This window comes from Falco biarmicus, chromosome 3 (genome assembly GCF_023638135.1).
Source record: "Falco biarmicus isolate bFalBia1 chromosome 3, bFalBia1.pri, whole genome shotgun sequence".
Classification (NCBI taxonomy): domain Eukaryota; kingdom Metazoa; phylum Chordata; class Aves; order Falconiformes; family Falconidae; genus Falco; species Falco biarmicus.
In genome coordinates this window covers 89,663,618-89,686,988 of record NC_079290.1, presented here as the reverse complement: position 1 = coordinate 89,686,988, position 23,371 = coordinate 89,663,618, and positions in this window count along the sequence as shown.

The window sequence follows — 23,371 nt, the reverse complement described above, 5'->3', positions numbered from 1 at the left end:
GGGCTTACTGCTGCTCGGGTACTGGCTGGGCATTGGTCAGTGGGTGGTGAACAAACATATCTGGCATCACTTGTTTCTCTTAGGTTTTATTCCTCTCTCTTTGTTATCTCCCTTTGCATTACAATTATTATTAGACTGTATTTCAATTAATAAATTGTTCTTATCATCTCAACCCATGGGTTTTACCTTTTTCCAATTCTCCTCCTCATCCCACCAGGGAGTGGGGGGAAGAGAGCAAGCAGCTGCGTGGTACTTAGTTGCCAGCTGGGGTTAAACCACAACACTACTGTAACAGCAATCCTTTTGGATTTTGCTTATGCACAGAAATTTGCACCAAATCAATTGAAAGTGGAAAGATTTAAACATTGATTTAAACTGGAATAAATCCCCAGAAATGAATTGTTTGAAACTGGACTATAGCGTTTCAGTTTAATTCAGTGAGCTACAGAGTTCAGCTTAGTCAATATTTTATTTATTTTGATTTAAATGCCTGAAGACACCTCTCCAGCATGTTCACCACCTAATATACCATTAACAGCGCATTTTAAAATTCAACAGCATAAAACAATCGATTCAAGGGTAGCTCACCCAGATGGCTATTGAAAACTCTCTTTTCCTTTTTGTCATTTCAGAATTAGACCTTAGCCTGTGTAAGAAAGAGATTTTGCAGCACGTCAGAAGCTCGGTGAAACCAACTCTAAGACAGATGTGTCAGTGGCAATTTAATTCAAGTTAATTAGGAAATCAAAAAACAAAACAGTCTCAGCTGATCTACTTAAACTTGTGTATTAAGCTTTTGAGAGCAAATGTATCTAGGGTAGGATAATATTCCAACTTTTTTGCTGAGATACAAGTGGCTTTTAGATAATGTGCAGCCAACTAATGAATAGTTGTGCTTGTAGGAGAATTTAATTTGGCTCTAGCAATATCATTCCAACTAAATAGATAATTTGCTTTACATATGAGCTTGATATTGTAAAACACCATAGCTACTACTGCTATGAATATGTTACTAGGAAACAGAGGGTTTGTAATTACCCGTCTTAATTATGTCTCTATAATCAAAGTGAATGCATAAATTAGAAGAATTAATTTAAAACCTGCAGTTTATCTCTTGGCTTATTAATAATACAAGCACGTTTAAACATCTTTATGTTCTATCTTTAAAAGTTTTCTTTATATAATGTTATCTTAACATTAACCTAAATCCTAACAGCATCTTGAAACATCTGGAGACAGGAGGAATAACTACTTCCTTCACAGAAGTCATGGCAAAGGACAGTTTTGCTATTTTCTTGCATGCGATCAAACATCACACGGGACAGTTCCTTCCCTACAAGATTAGCTATAGGAAGATGATGAAAAAGGAACTCCAAAGCAGTTAATTCACTCAGCTATTGCTCCAAGAGGTGACTTCTCTCCCTGCACAGCTGCCCTACATTACCCTCAACGTCTTTTGTAGATTCCAGTGGAGGAAAGCTTTCTGTCCTAATGTCAAAGTCCTGCAAGCCTGGTTTTACTTATTAAGAAAACTGAGGTGCAGATGGGCTAAGGCTGTAATTTTCCATGTCACCTCAAGGATTTGGAGACCCAGGTGCCATTTGTTTTATCCAAGTCTCCAAGCCCCTTAGGCAGCTATGAAAGAGTCCCAGCATACAGAGCAGGAACAGAGACAACTATTCCTGGTCTGCAGAAAATAAATAGGTCCTGAGCACACCAAAATCATCAATATCCTTTCCATTGTCATATACTGTAATTTTAATCCTGCTGCCTAAGCTAAGCAAAAGGCAGTTATTGCTCATACAGCCAGGGAGAACAGCAATAAACAGTTACTTGGACAATTCAGCCAGGCTTCCTCAAAGCTCTGTGGGGTAAATAACCAGTAATAGTCCTCTGTGTGCACTGCTGCGGGAAGGCCAAGGCTCTTCATACATATTAAATACAATTATTTATGTCAAAAAGACATATCCCAGCACAGTCTTAGTTTTCCTCCTGAATGGTGTTACACTTCTTCATCTTCAGCATGTGTTCTTTAGCCATTTCAATCCAAGTCTTGCTCAGCAGGATAAAGACATATTCACTCAAGAGACAAGCTCAACAGCCAATAAGCCACTCTAAGCAGACAGTTCTTACAGAAAATGTTAAATATTGAGTCTCTAATGCTCTTGTTGTACCCCTTCAAATGTGACCATCCCTACCACCAGATGCAACATATTACCAGTGGCTTCGTGGCTCAAAAACATGTAATAGAGTGCTATTACTAATGACAGAAAGTAAAATAACATTCCCCTAATTCTAGAATCAGATTTAGACCAGAAATGGAAGATTGTCTGTGGTCATTTTACTTTGAAGCTCTCTGCCAAATTTTGTCTGCTCTGCCTAGTGGAGTTTTAGGTTATGCTATAATTTAAGCAGCGATGCTTACCTATGGTATGCCAGCCTTTCGAGCCCGCTGGGTTATTTTAAATTCTTTCTAAATTTTGATCTGGGATGTGGTATACAGAAGCCTTTTGCTTCTTTTTTTTTTTTTAAATTTCCTCTGATTGCCTACTACCACTCCTTATTCTTTATCAGTGGTCACAGGGTATACCTCTCAATGGCAGAACTGTATCTGAAATGTCTCTAGATTAGACTGGTTACTTGCATACATTTTCCACTTCCAATGCACTTTGTTTCAGAGAGCTCAATGATTTTGAGGCAGAGCAACACAAACTTAAGAAGCTCATTATTGGTCAGATGTTGAGCTGATAAAGTGAAAGGTGTACTGATGAAAAAGGTACTCTCAGCACAAAGTCTACAGAGCAGACTTCTTTGACGGGCTGAGAATACAATAAAGTGCAAGGAAATTAGTATAAAATCTATGCATACCTCCTACATACTGATTGAAAACAGCAGTCTGTTTGTGGGACACGTTAAAGTCTTCCATGTTACCCTGAGAAACACTTTAGTAGTCATGACTCAGACTCCTGGTATACCTTACAAATTCTTCAATTGTAAGTTAACTTCACAATTCAAGTGTTTTAATAAACTGAAATCATAGAAAATGTTACATTGCTGTTGAACAATGAAACTTCACTAGCAGTTTTGGGCTGGTGTCTTTTCTGCAGAGAAAGATATACCACAGGTAAGAAATCTGTAAAAACACGCAGTAGAAATGATTTGTTGCAGAACTACTAGCTTGTTATTAGCTAAGGCCTTCAGTAGGACTGAGTATTGAATGAAAACTGAAGCATAGCCATAAGGCTGTATTAAAAAAAAACAACCAAACCCCCCCAACACCAAAAAAACAAACAAACAAACAAAGAAGTTACAGAGGTAAGTCCCTTTCTTTTACAGCACTTGTAAATATAAGTTATTAACCATGCGTGATATTTATGAAAGTTAAAAAAATACCTAATTCATATCTAGTTATGAAGTTCTTTTAAGTAGGAGTATTCTGTGAGGATGTTAAGAGGGACTTAATTAGGTGTTCCCATTAATGACACACAAAGTTTTGCAAGCAAAATATTTTTGTACCACTGTTGAAAGCATCAACAGGTTGCCTCGAGACAGAAAGAATATTCTTGCTTGTCTTTAGAAAGCATAAGCAGGTTCAGTATGTTTTTAAAACATTCACTAAATGTATCATGGGGAGCATGACACATTATTTGGCAGAACAGCTGTAGAGAATGAGGCCAACTTTTAGGTATTCTTTGGAATTGTGCTATTTATGCTCATCCTCAGAGGACAAGCATATCACCAATATGGTTAATCACCACAGGTTTCTTTTTTTTTTTTTTTTTTCTGATTTATCAAAAACCCTTGAATGAGCAGAACCATTGAGAATACTGTGTTTGTTTGCTATTGGCATTTTCTACAATGCCCACGTGTAATATGATAGTCAGCTGGTAGGAGGCTCAGAGATAAGCAAGTAGTATGTCCTATTGACAGTAAGTTCTTGTCATAGAAGCAGAATTGCCAGCAAAAGTTCTGCCATCTGGTTCACCTAAAAACAACAGTTAGCGCAGAAACCCACCAGCAGTATTATGCAGCTTTCATTTCCAAGAAGTCTTCTGATGATTCCCTTGAGCCACTGCCTTCTCTCCTACCCTCCAGCTGATTTCTTAATAGGAGGGGGTTCTTCAGGTTTTGACATGATCTATTTAAACTGTTGAGAAATACAGGCTATTTCAGTGATCATGATAGCGACCTAAAAAGCCGAATTAAACCATGTGTCAACAAACATGGATGAAGGAAGTTAAATTAGATCAGCCTGGAGTGATAAAGACCATGTCTGGATAGTAATTTACTGGCTTCTCCATGAAAAGATGAAGTTATTTAAACTAGCTTCTCAAATGCAACAGAGAATTGTCATATGGGGTCTGAATATTTTGTAATATAAATATATGGTTTACACCAGAAATCTGGACTACACTGATACAATCAACATGTCAGTTGTTTCTTTCAGAAGTCTTGTGCAACAGCACAATGGCAGAGAACAAAGTTTGCCAGTATTCTCAACTCCAACTGAACTGAAGGTGACATTAAAAAGAGTGTCACAAATAAACATTCACCACATGTTTTCAAACCTGAACTTTAATTCTTAGAAAGAAGGCATTAGAAGCGACAGGGATAGGGAATCGAAAAGAAAAACCCATGCCCAAAGGTCAATAAATAACCTGTAATTAACAAAGGAGCAGTGGCTGAAAGAGTCGGGTACTTGCTTTTGCTATTAACCACGGAGGGATTACAGAGTCTTCACTACTAGGAAGCTTAAGTTCCTTTGCATTGATAAGAAGCTTGAAACATTTAGGCATCTAAAAATCCCATCTTTGATTCGTACATTCATAAAAGTTCAGAGTAGGCGGTGCTGTTAAATTATAACCTCCCAATTTTAAGACTGTCAAGCCTTTGAGAAGTCCTGTCTTCCCTGAGTTGTGTTTGTTACCAAACAGTAATTTCCAGCAGAAATTTGGAATTACTCAAGAAAATCACAGTTCAGACCCTTTCCTTGAAATATTCTCTGTGCCAAAAGTAGACTAAAAGGCTTGGGTTAAGTCACTAGAGCAGCTCTGTATCACATGAGGACTTTCTCTACATAATAAAAAGAAAAAACACAAATCTTCAGCTATCCAGGTATGTGAGCTATAAAGAAGATTTGCACTCTACCTTTGGAAGCAGAGGGAAAACTGCATGCAGTCAATACTCTTAGTCTGCATACACAAGTTGCCTAAAGCAAATTGTGTAACATTATATACAAAAACCATTAGCATTGAATTAGTTTTAAAAATCTCATTCATGTGCAAAACCAAGGATGGCAGGTACAAATAAAAACTATGTTACATACCTACACTTAAAAAAAAATAGTCTACGTATGGAAAGCCACATGCACACATACAGACATCAGAAGCAGAAAATCCAGCCATAAAGAGGTATAAATCTGTAAAAAGAAGGTTAATTAGACATGTGGGAGTGATAAATAGCAGATCACACATGATTACTAGGTGAAGGAAAAAAACCTAAACAAACAAAATTAAGTGTTCAACTGGAAAAAGACCAAATGGAAACAAAGACAATTTTAATATTAAAAGAATGAAAAGTAAATACAGAGCCATAACCTATGGGTAAGGAAGGGAAAAAAGCCCCTAGTGGAGTACTTCGACTATAACCATAGGAAGAGATTAGAAAAGTTTCTTTATGCCAGAATTCTCTAAGACAAAACATATCAGCTGAGCTGTCTAAAAGAAGAGCGTGCACTGATTCAGAATGTTATGCAAGTGAACGTTGATATGAGAGGGTATAATGTGCTTTGATTTTGATATAGAACAAGAAAATGAAAAGGGATACTAATGGGAAAAATACATATCTAGGAAGACAATAAAATGAGACAAACCAGATTGTGAAGCAAAAGAAGAGGAAAATGACAATATAGTCAATGACAAATTACGTGAAGTAGGAACAGAGAGTTATCAATGTGATGAGTCATAATGCCAAGTCCTAAGATATCTTCAAAGAGAAGTCAGGTGATTAGTAGAAACAATTTAGTAGATGTACTTGGTTAGGTATATTTATCCAAGGTAAGCAAAGAAAGGTGCACAAAATATAAGTCTCCGTGCTTACAAAGCCTCCACACAATAAAGGGAAAGAGTAATTCCTTGGCTCTGAATGTGTCTAGGGCAGTTATTCAACCTGATCAACACGTGAACAAACTACACAGGTAAAGTTTCCCTCCGGTGTGGAAAAGGGATGGGAAAATCCATTCCAGACTTGTTCAACATCTCCTGTGTACAGCCAAGGAGGTACTAATTGCACCCCTAAAATATCAACCAGCATAAAACCCCCATAAGTTATTTTTAAGACGAACATTGTCACCTCAGACAAAATTATTCTTTCTTGGTTTCTTTTATTGTATTTAAATCAGCATCAGATCATGATTAGTAACAGAATATGGTTCTACAGGAAACCTTGCAGAAAAGTCTTCTCAAGCAATGCAAACGAATGTTTAATAATACACCTTTCCCAAGTCAAGTCCACTCATATCAGCTTAGCATTTTGGGTTGGGTCTTTTGGGTTTTTTTGTCATTGTCAGGTCCCATCCTCCCACCCCTTCTTCCTCCCAGAAGTTGCTGCTTCAATTACCATAGTCAACTTGATGACCCGGTCATCTTTAGCAATTTACCACAGTTCTAATGACAGTTTCATAATGTGCCTCAAGTAGGTGCTAATGTTTATGATGTGTATTGCTGCCCTAAAGTAGCAGCACAACTTCTGTGCAAGTTCTCCACTTGCAGTACGGGTCTCTTTACAGACCCACAACTTTCCCTTCTCATTCTTGCCACCATGTCTTCCTGAAGCTAAGTCCAGGCAGATTTTCTTCAAGTTTTGTTAACTCTATTGTCAAAGGGTCAAATCCTCTGTAGGTTTTGTGCTACACCTAAAGCAAGTGCTAGTGCTGGCATTTGACCTCACAAACCTGGTTAAGTGACTTATAATACCTGTTTCCCTGTAACAGACAGAGCTGTGATTTATAACACAATTCTAGCCTTTTTTAATTAAAAAAATATTTTTTAAAAAATTAAAATTAGATTTTTTTTAAATTGAAAAAAACTCCTTGTGGCTTTTCTTAACCTCAGTGTAAAGTTCTTGCCTCCATTTTTCACCACCTTATCACCATCCAGTATGAATAGACACATCTGTGCTCACTGAAGAAGTGAGATTATGAAATTCTAATCCTGCTTTTGTTTTTTTGATGGAGTTCATCTGAGTAGAATAGTCAAGTGTTCGATATTATTTACCCTGACAGTGAACTGACAACTGACCTACATCTCCTCCAGGGGACAAAGGTTTTAAAGCGGTTTTACTCTCCACTGTGGGCCCCCAAAATTGTTAAAGAAAGTAGAATGTTTTACACCAACTTTGTAACATTTATGATGAAAGGGTAATTTGTCAACTCTGAGGAGTGCAGAGCAAGACACAAACAGCGTATCTGGCAAGAAGAAAGTGCCACCAGTGTCTGCTGTGGTATACTGTAGACATCCCCTCCACACTTCCAAAGATGTGAAAAATAGGAAAAGCCAGTCTAGAACTAGAAGGTATGCACAGGTAGTGAACACAAAGGAATTCAACAATACTAATCCAGAGATACGAGAAATAACACAAATCCAGGAAACAAAGGAAAGGTGAGGAGAGTCCTGACTGGTGACAGTTATTGTTACAGTGTATCCTATTACCCAGTGGAAAAAAGCCATGAACTGATCTAAAATGAGAGAATAGAAAGGGACAGGCATTTTCACATGTAGTTGAGAACTTTCTTCCAGTCTCATCAGGTAAAAAGGGATGTGAGATTCTCATAAACCAGAGAGGCAGTAGAGCTTCAGGACAAAACAAATCCAGAGTTTAAGAAAAAAACAAACAAACCCCCCCAAAAAAACCCAAAAATATTTCAGCTGTCAGTACCACAACACAACTAAGATGTTAGAGTATTTTTAACAAGAACTAATTTAATAAGAGATGGGACCAGCTGGCCATTTTGGTCAACTTGAGCTTATCCGAAGCTTGCTTTAAGGGACCAATTATAAGAACAGTTTCAGGAAGTAGAGAGAACTATTTGGAAACATTTTCACTATGGCAGAGTGTAGGATGTAGATCAGTTTCAGTTCTGGGACAGGCAGAGGTGAGGGGTGATGGAACATTTGACTCTGCTACATCAGAGATTCCTTGTGTTAAATATATAAAGGAAATTGTGCCTGGTATTAGTGGTCATTCAAAGGTCTTTATTTTCTCTATCTCTTTGCTAATACACCGTTACAAAGTGGAATGATGGAAAGGATCAGAAGAGTAAAAGTGAGAAAAAATTTGGGTTGAGATAAAGACAATTTAATAGGGAAAGCAAAAGCCACGCATGCAAGCAAAATAAAACAAGGCATTCATTCATCATTTCCCACGGGCCGGCAGGTGTTCAGCCATCCCCAGGAAAGCAGGCTACATCACACGTAACAGTTACTCAGGAAGATAAACACCACAGTGCAGAATGTCTGTGTTCCCTCCTTTTCCTTCCCCCAGCTTCTATACCAACCATGACATCCCATGGTATGGAATACTTCTTTGGTTAGTTCAGGTCAGCTGACCTGGCTGTGTCCCCTCCCAATTCCTTGTGCCCCTCCAGTTTTTTCACCGGCTAGGCCTGAAAGACTAAAAAATCCTTGACACAGAATAAACATCATGTAGCAATAACTAAAAACATCAGTGTATCATCAACATTGTTCTCAGCAAAGCCAAAACACAGCACTGCACCAGCTACTAAGAAGAAAATTAATTCTATCCCAGTTGAAACCAGGACACTTATGCTTGTTGGTTTTTGTTTTGGTTTTGTTTTTTAATTCAGCTACTACAAAAACACAAACCCCAGAAACTAACAGTACTACAGTGAAACAGAACACTTAAATAAGATTGACTGTCAGTTGTTTTTAAACGAGATGGTTACATGTGAGCAATTTCATTACTTATAGTAATCTGTTATGGCGCTATATGGTCACTTGATCCCTGTGAAACGCAATATAGAAGTCAGAACAGTAATAATTAGTATTCAATATTATTTTTTATCATTTCAGTATACTTTCAATGGTATTTTGTACAGTACATTATTTTACCACAGTGAAAAGATTTCTGTGCAAATACATGCATATACAGAACAGTTAGAGGCAATGTAGGATTTGCTGTGTGCCCACAGTGTAAAATATTTTAAAACTTTGAAGTACCATTATGTTAGGCAAAATGTATTATGAAGCAGAGATTAAAACACATTTTCAATTGATTCACGTTTCCAATTAAATTTATGGGCAGCAGAGACATAATGATATTATCCACGAAATTGTATCAGATATGATAATAGCACACAACTGCATCTGTGCTGTAAAAAGTATAACAATGGTGCACTATCACTGCTTCTAATTACCTCCTATCCTTTAGAGAGTGGCAGGTGGCCAATGAAACGTGGATATAAAACCAGAATATAATCAGATGAAGGGAGATGAAGCTGTTATTGGCTTTTAGTTATGTAAATTAAGAATTTTACTCAACAAGTTATTTAGTCATCCTGAGAGTGGAAACATTCATTTGGAAGACTAATTATACAGTACTTACTATGATTAGAACACTCAATTGTACTTTATACTCTTTGCAATAGACACATCTTGAATTATATTAAGTTAGTGGTGAGAATGAATTTTGTTTATTTCATTTATAGGAAATCTCCAAAGAAAACCCGATACAGACAAAAGCAATTGGCACAGTGGTGAACCTGTAGGAAATGTTCTTTTCTCTAAATTGGTTCTCTTTTGCTCTGCCTTTCAGACCTGCTTTGAGACAGGATCTTGCACGGATGTACTCAACTACTAGAAACAAGTCTCAGATGAAGCAAGAATGGAGGTCCTGATCGCTTGCGACCTCTTGAGGTGGCACAGTACATGTGACAGGACAGCAGTGTTTGCTCATACCCTGCTAGGATACCTTAGCTCCTAGGCTAAGCAAATAGCTGACCGATTTCCTCCACAGATACTTAAGTATAAAACCAACTGTGACTTGTACTGTGCTCATCACCTTATCACGTTTACTTCATACCAACATGGTTATTTCCTACCCCAAATACTCACTGAAAGGACAATTTTCACTTGGGTTTTGTCAAGGGGGGAAAATAGACACCGCTATGCTAATTACCAAAAGGCTTCATTACTTAATTACATAAGGCACTCGAACAAGCATAATAGTATTTCGTGATTTATTTAATGGATTGGTATGTCATGAACTGTGACTTACGCAGGTGTGTAATCTAAAAGTAATCCATACAATGAGAATAATTCACCAAGATATTTTGCATGACAAAACTCAAAAAAATATGGTGTTAGTTTGTGTTCATTCCAAAGTGGAAGGAATTAAACTTCTGACATAATTGCCTCTAACACTGAACATGGTGGGAGATGAGACAGATAGAGGACTGTGACAAGGAAAACAAGAGAACAAGCAGAGGGTTTTATCCCCCAAAGACATCAGCATATATTATAAAGTTGACTGTGTAAGTTTCCATTGATTTTTGCAAATAAAGTACTAAAATACTGTAGGTTGCAGCATTAAAAAGAAACCCTAACAAAGTAAGACAATTTGTTGCTATTCGTTGCCTTGCCTACTGCAAGTACAATTATCCTCCTTCACAGTCCCACTGACAAACACAAACATCAAAAACTTAGGATTCTGTACCATCATATAATGGTTTTGTGCAATAATAAACACAACTACTATTTTTTTTTACCTTGGTGGTCTTTGCCTTCTTATCAGAATTGCTTAATTGAATCAACACTTAATGTTCTTTTTTTTTCTTTTTTTTTTCCCCCTAACTTTTACTCTGCTTCTTTGCACAAATAGGTGAGCAGGTTTTCAGATAGCTACTGTCTGTCGAATAGTCAGATTCCAAACTTAGAGGGACCTCAGCAAAGATGAGTTAGAAATGGTCCTGATTTACAGATATTCTTTCTTCTCTATCTTTCATATGCAACAAAAGATGACAGGATTTGAAGTCCTCCACTCTACCTCTTGCTTGTTTACACTAAGGAAAACTCACTTCAGACCCACAGTGCTGTTGATGTTCACTTCACTGAGGAAACATTCCCACCTCCTCACTCTGAATTGGGCCTATGCTGGATACAAGGTGCTATAAAGGCACCTATTAAGGAAGGGTGGCCTTTATTCTGTGGCTGCAGCAACTACTACAGGACTCTTTCAATGAATTAATGCCTGACATGCAATGCCTCCCTTTCTCCAAGGAAAAAGACAAAGAGCATGACCCTCTGGAGGTCCTTGTTGTGGAGCTGCTGTTCACCAGATATATGTTTTGGGCCCAGAAGATGAGCCTGGAGTGGAACCATTAGGATGCGAGATAGCCCGGAGTTTGCACCCACAGTTGGCTGTGGCAGTCCCCTGACTTTGCTGTCCCCTTCTGAAGTTTCAGGAGCCCCTACCTGCATTTAGGAGAATGGCTGCTGTTGTGTGTGGTCCATGCCTCCTAACACCTACCACTCAGGTCACCCTCTCAGTCCTAGTTTCTCTTGCATCCCACTACCTTGTCGCTCTTACTGCCTGAGGGCCAGAGCTGGGACCAGCAGTACTGTTTTGCGGAGCATGACCATGCCACCAGCTTATTAGCCACCACCCACTCAGACAAGGGAGAAAGGATGCAGAGCACGATTGTGGCAGAAAAGCTTAGGAGGGCTCTACCACGATGGTAAAGCTGCACGTGCAGCTGACATTGTAGCAGGGACTAAGAGTACAAAGTGGAATTGGTCAGGTAGGTTTTGACTTGGTTAGTCACCATGCAGGCAACTACTCTTGGATTCCCAGCAGAACAGCTTAGAAAGCATAACAGCCCTCACAGTCAGCAGACCAGCAGTATACGTCATCTTTCCTCTGAGTCCAATGCACTAATACCACAAGAAGCCCTACACACATCCTTCCTCGTGAAAACATTTAAAAACATTTCCACAGGAAGCTCCCAGATGCTTCAGAAGCATGACCCTCACCTCCTTGATCTCCCAGCATCGCTCACCAGTCTTCTTGCACCCAGTGGCCATCATAAGATTAACAGCCTTCTGACTTCCCCACCAAGTCCTCTGCTTCTGAAGAACTTTTTGTTTTTCTTTTTTCTTTTTTCTTTTTTTTTTTTTTTCATAGAGAATCCTTTTGCTAGTGTCCAGCAGGATAGGGCTGAGGACAGGACTGGCAACAGGGCTGAAATGTAAGTTAAAGGTCTATCCAGGAAGCAAAGGCAGGCACACCTAAACTAAAGTTTAAGCCAGGACTGCTGGCCCCTTGCTGAACTGAAATAAGGCTCCTAGGCTCGGGTGCAGACCTGGGTGGAGGCCCCAGGTGAGAATCAGGGCCATTATCGTCAATCGGTACACTGGGTCCCTGACAGACAGAAGCTTAGCTTCAAAAACATATTTCTGCTTTAAAAAAAACCACTAATGTAAATACAGCCACTGTGGATATCAGGGAGGAGAGTTAAAAATAAAAGAAGGGCAAAACAATGTAGTCACAGTCTATCTGGCATTTCTGTCAAAAGAATCTTTTGGCTTTAATCTATTACTTTTATGTGGAACTGAAAAAAAGATGTGAATAACTCACAAAACCCTCTATAGAATCCTGTCATTTAACAATAATCACATCAGACACAACAAGCACAATACTTAATTCACATTCTGCCTCCAAACAGTAACTTTAGGGGGAACAAGCTAAAACTGAATCTCAGAGATTTTCTGGCTCAATGGCACAAGACACACATTGAAACTGCCTCCCTGAACTTACATGTTGCTCCACGCTAACAACCAGGCCACCTGCTTGCTAAGACTCCCTCTTTGTCTCCTGAAACAACAATGGAAAACGGTTTTGAAGTTGCCTAAAAATCATGCCCTTTTCAAATCAAATACACAAAGGACACAAACAAACTGACACATCATTTTTGCTATTCATTTCTTCCTTGGCAGTTAGGGGTTTTTTTAATGTAACAGAGAAAATTGGAAGGCAATCTAAGAAACTATTCAATTTTTCAAATCAGATAATTTGTTATTCAAATTATTACAACTGGTTCAAACTAAGATTTTGTTTCTGAACCCTTGAAATCTATGGGAAACGCCAGATTCAGACCCCATATTTGGAGGAGATCTCTAGGTCTTCTGTAGGACAGAGGCAACAATCTATTTATTGTCTCATCTAAACATTGGCATGTTTAGATTCAAATCAAGAACAAAACGTAGCAGTCCAAGTTATGGTCTATGATCACTCAGGAAGATTTTACTGGGATCTAAAAAATCTGAGAGACATCTTTTGTACCCATGTTAAATATACCTTGTCTGAAGTACCATCTATTGGGAACACTATTCCTGCTGTTGCCCTCTCAGCTTAGCAAAATGGGTGTTTTGCTGACACCAAAAGGTAGAAATAAGAAAGGTACCATGTGTCCCTGTGCAAGCAGAGAACACCAAGTGATTTGCGACATGCTTCTTATTTATATATTTGCATGAATGTGTGTGCACAGTATGGTTGGTAAGCAAAAGGGAAGCGAAAAAAAAAAAAAAGAGTAAGTGCTCAGTAGGTCAGCTATTGATACATGAGTCTGAGCAAGCAATTGTAAAATCCACTATGGTAATTAATCTGCATGGGTCAATGGCTATTGACTGCCTGAAAATAAAGGTCGATCACAGTGATAGATTTCAATGTCATAGCTATGAACATATATTAATAAACGCAGCACAGAAGTGATTTTTGACTCTGGTGGAAAGGACAGGTAATCAATATCCTTGTGTCCTTGCCCAGGCTGAACTTTGTACTTGGATTATGCTAATTTAAGACTACATAAGATGCTGATGTTTTCATATAATTAAGAGATGGAGGAAAATAAGAAAATGGTAAGTGGCTTTTGTTAGTTGTTTCATGCTGGAATGAACAAACAAAACACCTAAGCCATCTGAGAAAAGCAACATTTATTTTTTGCAAGCATCCTCTCCTGTCCCAGATATTATCTCTACCATATGCTTGCCACAAGAACAAATTCAGAACCTTACACTGCAAACAAACATGGACAAATGGTTTGGACAATTTTTTGTACAGGGGCCTAGAAGGCCTGGGCTGCTGTTTTTTTCAGACAGGTGGCAAAGCCATAAAGGTCTGCTCATCTCTGGATGTTTCATCCAGACCGAGCATTGTTTTCTCAGACGTTTGAAGCTCCCCTTTGGATGGAGGCAGAAGTGCAGATTCCTCGCGTCCTGACCCTACCTGAACACTGCAATTCTCCTTCCCCTTGTTTGCATCCCCTGCCTCCCTTGCCTGGAACTTGGACTTGTACAGTTGAGCTGGGTAAGGGAGCTAATCCAACTGAAAACTAACCACTTGATGTGGTAGCAGTAGGATGCAGATGAAGCAGCTCCCCTCTCCCCATGTGTTCTTGGAAGTGTCAGAAGGCTGGGAATAGGGCCATGAAACCGAATCAGAGCTCAGCAAATCTGGCCTTAAGCAACCATAAACTTCAGTGGGTGCACCCTGAGATACAAACTGCAAAGGAGTGAAGCTAAATATGCACCTTATCATATGTCACCTGTTCCATGAAATGACAGAGTTTCAATCACTCAGCACAATGATTGGCACAACAAGTATTCTATCACGCTGTTTGACTGCTCTATTTGGTCATTGCAAGAAATGCCTACATTATTCAAGTATTTTGTGAAATTCCTGGCATATTACAGCCATACTGTGAAACCAGTTACTGAGTGAAATGACTAAGATTTCCATTCATTTAGAGAATAGGTGCACTGTAAAAATGTGTTAATTTCTGAAATCATATGTAGAACTGTATGGTTCCAGGGGTAAGTATAAAAGACTACATAGTGCTATAGCTCTTATTTTTGAGTTAGCAATTCCAACTAATCAGGAACTAGGTATTTTACACATTATCAACCTACTGTTTTCCATATTTTCCTGTTATGAATAAAAACTTCAGCCAATTGTCAAACTGCGTAGGTGCTTAGGTTTATATCAGAACAATAACATGGTTCTTTCTTTTTTTAAATATTTGTGATTACCTTGCATGAAGATAAGCAGTTTGATTACATACAAATATCTAAACTGCAAGTTCCTAGATGATCCCAGATGAACTAGGCTTTCAAAATTGTAATCTCAGTTCTATTCCTATATACGAAAGCACACAGAATATGTCAGGTGCTATTAAATTTGTATCTCCCTTCAAACCAACTGTTTGAAATAAACATGCGCTTGTCTAAGCCTGCATCTGGGTGGTAGCCACATACCACTTGACAATGACCAGGCAGCTAGTGTGCTCAAACTGCTATTCCTTACACAGAACAAGGCCATTTTACACTTGCATTATATTCCCTCTTGTGTTTACCCACTTTTTCTTTCACTGTACAAAAGTTGACACCTTTTTCTAAGGTACAGAATGATGCCTATAATAAAGCAAACAGCTGAGCAAAAAGTACTGTCAGACACAGGTAAATATTAGTGAACAGTAAACGATCAGAAGTATATCACCAGACTATTTATTTTTAATTGTTTCGTTCTCCCCTCATCTCTCTATTTTAAAGTTTTTAACTTCCTTTTTTTTCCCCCTCTGAACTGAACCACTGCACCAAGCTGATTTGCCTCCTAGTGGCCCTATCAGTAAATGAGTTTTAATTCAGTTTCTTAAACAAGACTCAGTTCCTAGCAACTTATTCAGGATAACTCTTTCTTTCCAAAAAAGACTGAATTTTTAGTAAACCATAAACCTGGATACTATCACTTAGGTTAAATGTAACAGGACAAAATGTTTTTCTTCTGTAATTTGTCTGTGTTAAATTTAGCTGAATTTGACTTTAAACTCAGTTGAAAGATAGAAATTTGGATTTTTCAAATATTTTTCAATTTTCTTGTTCATTGGAACTAGAGGCCAAATTTAAACTGAGTTTAGTAATAGTTTACTTATTTCTGAAAGGAACATAGTAGTCTCAAAAGACTTTTCCTTGTACAAGCAGTAATTTCTATTTTCAAATGAATATTTTAATCCTTACCACTTTGTAACTGACTGTTGCTCCTAAAGCAGTAAGATGACTGAGGTTTTGCAAACATTTAGATTGCATACAAGCTATAAAACCTTTAGCTTCTTGGCATTAACCTGTAAGGTTAGATTTAAGTCTGTGCTTAGAGACTTAAACAAATTCTTACCTATTTGCTTTGTTACCTGAATTAAAAATTCAAAGTTTATTTAGATGCTCTTTAAAATTTACTGTTTCTCACTCCTGTAAAGTGACTGTATATATTTTAAGGTACATGTTAAAGCCTGAGTACAACATAACATTATCTATATGTATGCAAATACCTTGTACTTCATCATTTCCATATTTCCATCAAGTAGACTGGCAGCATTCACAATAGCAAAAGCTGTAGAAACATAATAGATTTCTTAGTTCTCTGACCAGTTTTTCCACCCACTCACTCAATAGAAGATTTCTTATCAGCTAAACCACTTACATCTCCCACCTTCCCATCCATCTGCTGAATGGGAAGAGACTTCAAATCAAATGAACCATTTCATTTCACTGTAAATAAAGGGGTTTAGGTGTCTAAATAATCTTTTCACCTCCTTTCCCTCCTCTGCCTCTTCAGACACATTTCTGAAATTTCCTTTTGAAAGCATCAAAGTAAAACTTGAGACCTTTCAAGTATTTTCCTCTTTAAATAGCCCAAACTACCTTTGAGTTATAACACTAATCTGTGGGTTGCACTGGCTTCCTGGCAATCACTGTAAGGTTGTGCATATATTTCATTTAAATAAATATATCTTCAGCCTTGAATGTTGCACAGTCCTTACAGAATATAAAATGAGATTAAAGCAAAATTCTACTGATTTATCCTAGTGGTAGACTTCCCACCAGATAATACTTCCTTGTCACAGTGGTATTAAAAAGATCAGCTGTAGTGTAAAGACTGGCTAATGATCTGCCAGTCCTTTAGATCAGGCACCTGACTGCAGAGCACTCTGGAGCCCTCATGGCACACATAATCCCCCCATGGGAGAGGCACTTTGGAGGTTCACCCAACTCCCATTCAGGTGTGGGGTCACATCCCAGCCAGGGCACATAGCCAGGGTCTCCGGTATCTCAGTATAGAAGAAAGTTACCTTTGTGTACTCTGTAACTCATGTAGTAAAAGTTGCAGAGATTTGTGTATAGTTTTAATCTAAAAGCACTTTCTTCTTTAAAATCACGTGATATTTTTAAAGGCTAATTAGGTAGAAATACATTATAGATTATTTTACTTTTCTTATATGACATCAAATGTGAATTGATAGGTAGAGTGATTCTACGTACATCTCTCTCATAATGACTCCAAACCAAACAACGTTATCTTCACTTTCAAAGCTAAATTCAACACAATGGTAATTCAAGACATTTCAAGTGGTACATGCAGACATGCTGGAGATTATGTATTTACTACTCTTTTTTATCATTAAAACCTCCCAACTGTTTAATACTGAGTACTTTTTTTTCACAAGACACAATGAGGCACCACTACCACTGGTTTTCTTAGGTAGACTGAGCATGAATTCATGCTGGAAACTATTCAAGTTAACACCCCTAAACACTGCAGTTTTTGTAATCTCTTAATTAATTTCCACGATAATAGGTGGATTAAAATTTATTAAGAGCTGTTACAACCAATCCCTTGAAATTTCCCTGAAGATGGACTGGCATACATTGAGAGCTGTAATTTCAGTGCAGAGATGCTGCCTCAGACATCAGCGAGGAAACGGTGACATTCGCCTCTGCAGGGGCTCTTCAGGACTGGGATGGGGTTTGAATGCGTCATTTTGATGGTGGAAACCTGTTCCATGCTTATCAGACACACTTCTTTACTGTTTCGATTGACTTTTGGTTTTATTTCTTTTGAATTTTTTTCCAGACTTTCTGAGCAGTCATGCCAGGGCAGTACCCACAGCCTGGACATGCACTCAGCCTCCCTCGGGGTCAGGCAGGCAGCCGACCTGGGAGCAGGGTCCAGTCTCTTGGGCTGGGCAGCCAGAGGCTTGTCACTTCCCATGTGTCTTCGGCCAGAGTTGACAGCTTGCATCAGGTTTTGAGCTACCCTATTATTATTATTATTATTATTATTATTATTATTATTATTATTATTTCCTGCCCTCTGCTTAACTATAGTATGTTTGTGCATTTCAGTTTACTGACACCATAATTTATACGAGTAATGAAATTAATGATCCAGGTATTAATCCAGCCAACCACTGCGCTACTTTAGTGCCTCTCAAACAGAAGTATTGACACCAATATTGTTTAGTTTCTCCCATAGCTGGGGAAGGAGCAGAGCAGTTGCCTCCTGTGTGGCTGTACATGAGTTAAAGGGAAAAAATGTACCTCAAAGCTTCAGATTAAGGCTGGCTTTGCTTTAGTAAAGACGGTGGTATTCTTCCCCAGAACAGCAGACACGGCCAGCGGTCCAGTGCAGAAAGTTGCAAGGTTGTTTCCTCACTCCCCTTTTTGGAGGCAAACCTGTTCCCCTGAGAGTTCAAGGAGTGAGATTCTTATTGACCCTTAGGTTGGGTGACGTGGGGAAGTGACTCAGTCTCCCCCTTTAATCCCGGATAACTCCACAGGGCACAGCAAGACAACATAATCCCAAAAAACATTCCTGAGAAGGTAAAATATGAATCTAAAAAGAGGATATAATAATCAGCTGGCTTTTCTTAACTCAATGCAAGATGTTCACAATGACTTTTAATATAAAAGTTTTGCTTTATCCCATCCAGCAGCGGCTCAACTGCCTGATGTTCATTAAATCACAACAGCTGTTTAAATGCGCTTCCCCTCTTGTCAGCTGCTCTCTAAATCTGAGTCCAGGGACTTCCACATTTATCAAGTACTAATATGTCTCTATAAAGCAGACACATGCTGTAGGTGAAAAGATATCACCCATCAGCCTGCCAGCCAAACAAACCAAACCTGACGTTGTGATTCCGCATGGCACCAAGGCGCTCAGCAGAGGAGGGTACTCTGAAAGTGCTGCACGTCCCCCTCAGAGAGGTGCCAGAAATAACCATGCTTCTTAATGTTCTATGTGCGTAAAAAATACAGGGGAATCTTAAACTGACTCATGGTGATAATTAAGTAGAGCTGGGCAGGTATTTGCTGCCAAATCATTTTTAATAGAGTTGACAGAATTGGTGATGGGAAAAGATGACTTTTAATGAGTCTTTAGATAATATAGGGATTTAAAACAAAAAACAAAAAACTACACACAGACTGGCCCCTGTTTATATGTCCCAGTATCTCATTTTCAAAAAGAAATATTTTATTTTCTTATGATCTCTTATCTAAAAGGAAATAGTTTATTTTCCTGTGACTTCTTGTCTGCACATTTCAGCATATTAACACTGGGGAAAAAAAATGCAATGGAAAAACATTTTAAAATCAGAACAGTTTGATTGATGCAACCTTTCTTTTTTTTTTTTTTTTTTTTTTTAGCAGTTTAGAAATATTTTCAAGTTCTTAATCCATGAAGGACTCTCCTGGAAGGAAAAATAGCTCCTTAGCCACCAATAAGTCACATTACTAGGCACATGAATATTTCATGTAAAATTAAACCACAGGAAGGATACCAAAAATCTAGCAAGAACAAAGGTTCTTTTTGGTCTCTCTGTTGTGTCGCAGTATTGTTTTGATGGTGGCATTTCTTTGTACTCATTTTTGTTCAAGTGTTTGATCTTTCCTCTTTCCCCTCTTTCACCATCCCTGTTGGTCTCCCCCTTTTCCCTCTATCATTGCCACCATGTGGAAGAAGAACGACCCTCTCAAGAGCTCATATGGCAGTGGGCCCAGCAGGATGGATGGAAACACATCCTCACCTTCCTGATGGAGGGCTAAGTGGCTGGAATAAGGAGACAAGAGCATTAACCCATTGTGAAAAAATTACTTTGTGTGTGTGTGTGTGTGTGTGTGTGTGGAATTAGAGAACACTGGGACCTAATAGAAGCGTAGTATTACTACAGAAGGCTGTTTAGGATGAAATACAGCTATCGTTTTCAGGATGGTTGGCATGCACAGAATTTACTTTACCATGGCTCCCCAAGCAACACATCTTGCCTTCTCAGCACCTGCCATAGGAGCATCAGAGGATGGAGCGGAGTGGAGACACCATGGCCAGGCTCTGTTGTACTCCCTGGCAGGAAAGGGAATTTGATGGCACCACACAGCTGGTAAACAGCATAGTAGTTGTCACATGAAGAATAATGAGATGTCCACTGCTGAGCCAACAATTGTGGTGAAATTACTTTCCACAGATGAAAGAATCTCATTGCAATACTAACACACACACCTCCATCCCAACGCTACCTGCCTCCAAGGTACTGCTACACCTCACTGGGCACGTGATACCAATCAGTAACAAAAATATGTATGACTAGTCACTCAAGCTCCACTTAAATGTAAAGAAAATAGACTAGTGCTGGGCTGAAATAAATCCAAAGGGGCAGGGGTGGGGTCATGTTGTCTAAACTTCTGAATTACCATACTCTGATTTAGTGTTTAACTATATGTTAAACACATCTGTGCACAAAGTTAGGTCAAGCTGATGCACTCTCTAAACTTGTTACAAATGAAGGGACTTCTAATCAAGGGAGTCAGCCTTGGGAAGGATGAGTGACAAAGAACAGATGGTGAAAAGAACACCGTTATCTAATATTCAAGCAAGGAAGTTCTGACCTCAAGAGAAGACAAGCTGATAAGGTGTAACAACCCCCATACATCAACAGAAAATTAGTTGAAAGTAGGACAAGGGTAATTGTGGTAGTGGGAGATTGCAACCTCTGACTCAAATAACCCCCCTGAAAGAGGGCAACCCCACCTTGGAGAGCATGCGTAGTGAAAACTTTCAGCAGAGCTATCTGAGGATGTGTACTGATTTGCTTTAGAAACGAGAAATTTGTAACCAATCCTGTGTACGACAAATGAATATGCAATGTGCTATGAAGTGTAACAAGCAAACAAATGAGGCGAGAAGTTAGGGAAGACTCCATCATAACTTCTGGGATCAGTCACTGGGCTGAACCTGTCTTCTCCCCCATAGGGACGCCTACTGGGTAAGAACTTTATTCTATGACTCACACTAGCTGTTAAGTGGATCGTTTTAAGCTTGCTTTGCAGTCAGTGTATTATCTCTGGCAATCTTTGAACCTTATTCTGTCACAGACTTGCATTTTGTATAATAAAAATCTTTAGCTGAAGTTCATTTTGTATAACTCTGGAGATTTGAGTAGTTGTTGTAAGGGATTTGACTCAGTGACGCTGTCAGCAGAGGTCCCTGAATAGTTTAGCCGAGCCACCCTCTGATACAACGGGCTGCCAAAGCGCAGGTAGTGGACAGGCTGGTCGGACACAAGGGTCTTGTCTTTCTTGGGAAACTGACAGGCTGATCAAATATAAAGGGTCTGAGGAAACCCTTCTTCTTAACGTGACACCCATCTTTCGGAGGAGAGATGGCGCAGGGGACAACAGGGCAAAGCTGGTACAAAACCCCTACCAGGTCCAGATTCTGCTCTTGGTGACTTCATAGGTATAAAGAACCCAACTGCAAGGCCCAACCACCTTCTCTCACAAGTGTACCAGAGGTCAAGGAGATCTTTCTGGGTAAGATACAGACCAATGCTTATTTCCTTAAGATAAGGACTACATAAAGAAGAGGAAATGCAGGAAAAGGATGAAGCAATTCCCACTCCAAGGAAAGATGTAGAAATTTTTGATCTTTTTTGACTGGCACTTTATATAGCACAAGAAAATGTTGTAAATTTCACAATCTACTCTCAAACTGTCCTCTCAGTACATTAGTCAAAACCAGGCCTGTCGTTTAAGGTCATAAAGTCCAAAGGGAAGTCTCTTAGGAGCTCCAGTTTTACTTCCTAGGGACTTTCTTTTTCTCTTTCATCATCAATCCTTCTCTTCCTGCTGCTGAGAAAGATACAGAAAAGGAATTTGTATGTTCTCAAGACTTAAGATCTTCACCATAGAGGGATGGCTGTAGACAGACCCAGAAAATACACTTAGCATGCAAGATTGCCAACATGCAATGTTTGCTTCATGCCACAGCATCAGTACACAGCAACATTGAAAAGCAGTGAATTGATGCCAGCTCCTATTGATGTGAGGTCTTTTGAGACTACATTCAAGGCATTTATGCCTCCTGCACGTCCCAGCTTTTAGAAGATTACATGTAAATTTCCCTTCCTCTGCTAGAAACTTTACAGAAGTTGTTTCTTTTCTCACTTCTTTTCCAGGTTGCTTGCAGGCATTATTCATAAAGCAATGAAGCAAATGGTAAGAAAACAGCTAAAGTTTAAAAAAAAAAAAACTAACAAGGAGAAAGGAAAATTTGGCGCTGTATAGAAAGCAATAACATTTCATTTTTGAAACCAAAATTGACCCTAGAAAAGCGGTGTCAGCATTAAGTACCTGCAAGGGGAAGCTGGAGTGTCCAGACGGCACAGAGAGGAAGGTTTTAGAGGGCAGCTCCCATGCATGCTTTCCACAACCCCATAGCTAGTTAATAGGACAATTTCAGATTTAAAATTGCAGGTTTCTTCCACCTGCAGCCGGATGACGACGTTTGCCAGGTGAGCTGCCACTGCCACCGTGTGGGGACTTGCCGGAAGTGCAGGAGCGTCCTGCCACTCGCAGCCAGCGCTCCTGCGCCAAGCCCCTCCTGAAGAGCGGAGCTGGCCGGCACTGCAATTCTCTGCCAGCCCGGCTGCCTGTGGGGAATCACCCCAAATGACCCACGGTCAGAGAAGCTTAATGTCTCCAGTTTTATCTGCCAATGATTAGAGTCAAAGAAACGCACTGCCAGATCCCAAACTCCTGAATTTGAGTATGCATAAACTTTGTGGCAGTTGTAATCTGGAGCTGTGTATTTGGCACAGACATTCACATCCTTCATAAATCACTGTTGACTAATGTACAGCAAGGAGAGTGTTTTTGCAATAACATACACATAACTTTAAATGGCAAAGGAGGAACTGTCAGCAGATGCTGCTCAAATGCATTAATTAAAAACTGTTTAGCTGCTGGGAAACTGACTGTGTTTTGATCCAGGCAGTTGCAGGCAATCCCAGGACCATACGCATACATTTTTAAACCATACAAGCACTAGATGTAGTCAGAGTTACAGAAATAAAATGAAGTTACTAAAAAAAAATTAGAGCACTTTCTATGGAGTAGAATATTCATGCAAAGAAAAAACAGCATCTTGGCATCAAGTACACCGTGAACCCTTTCAGCCACCTATTTCCTATACA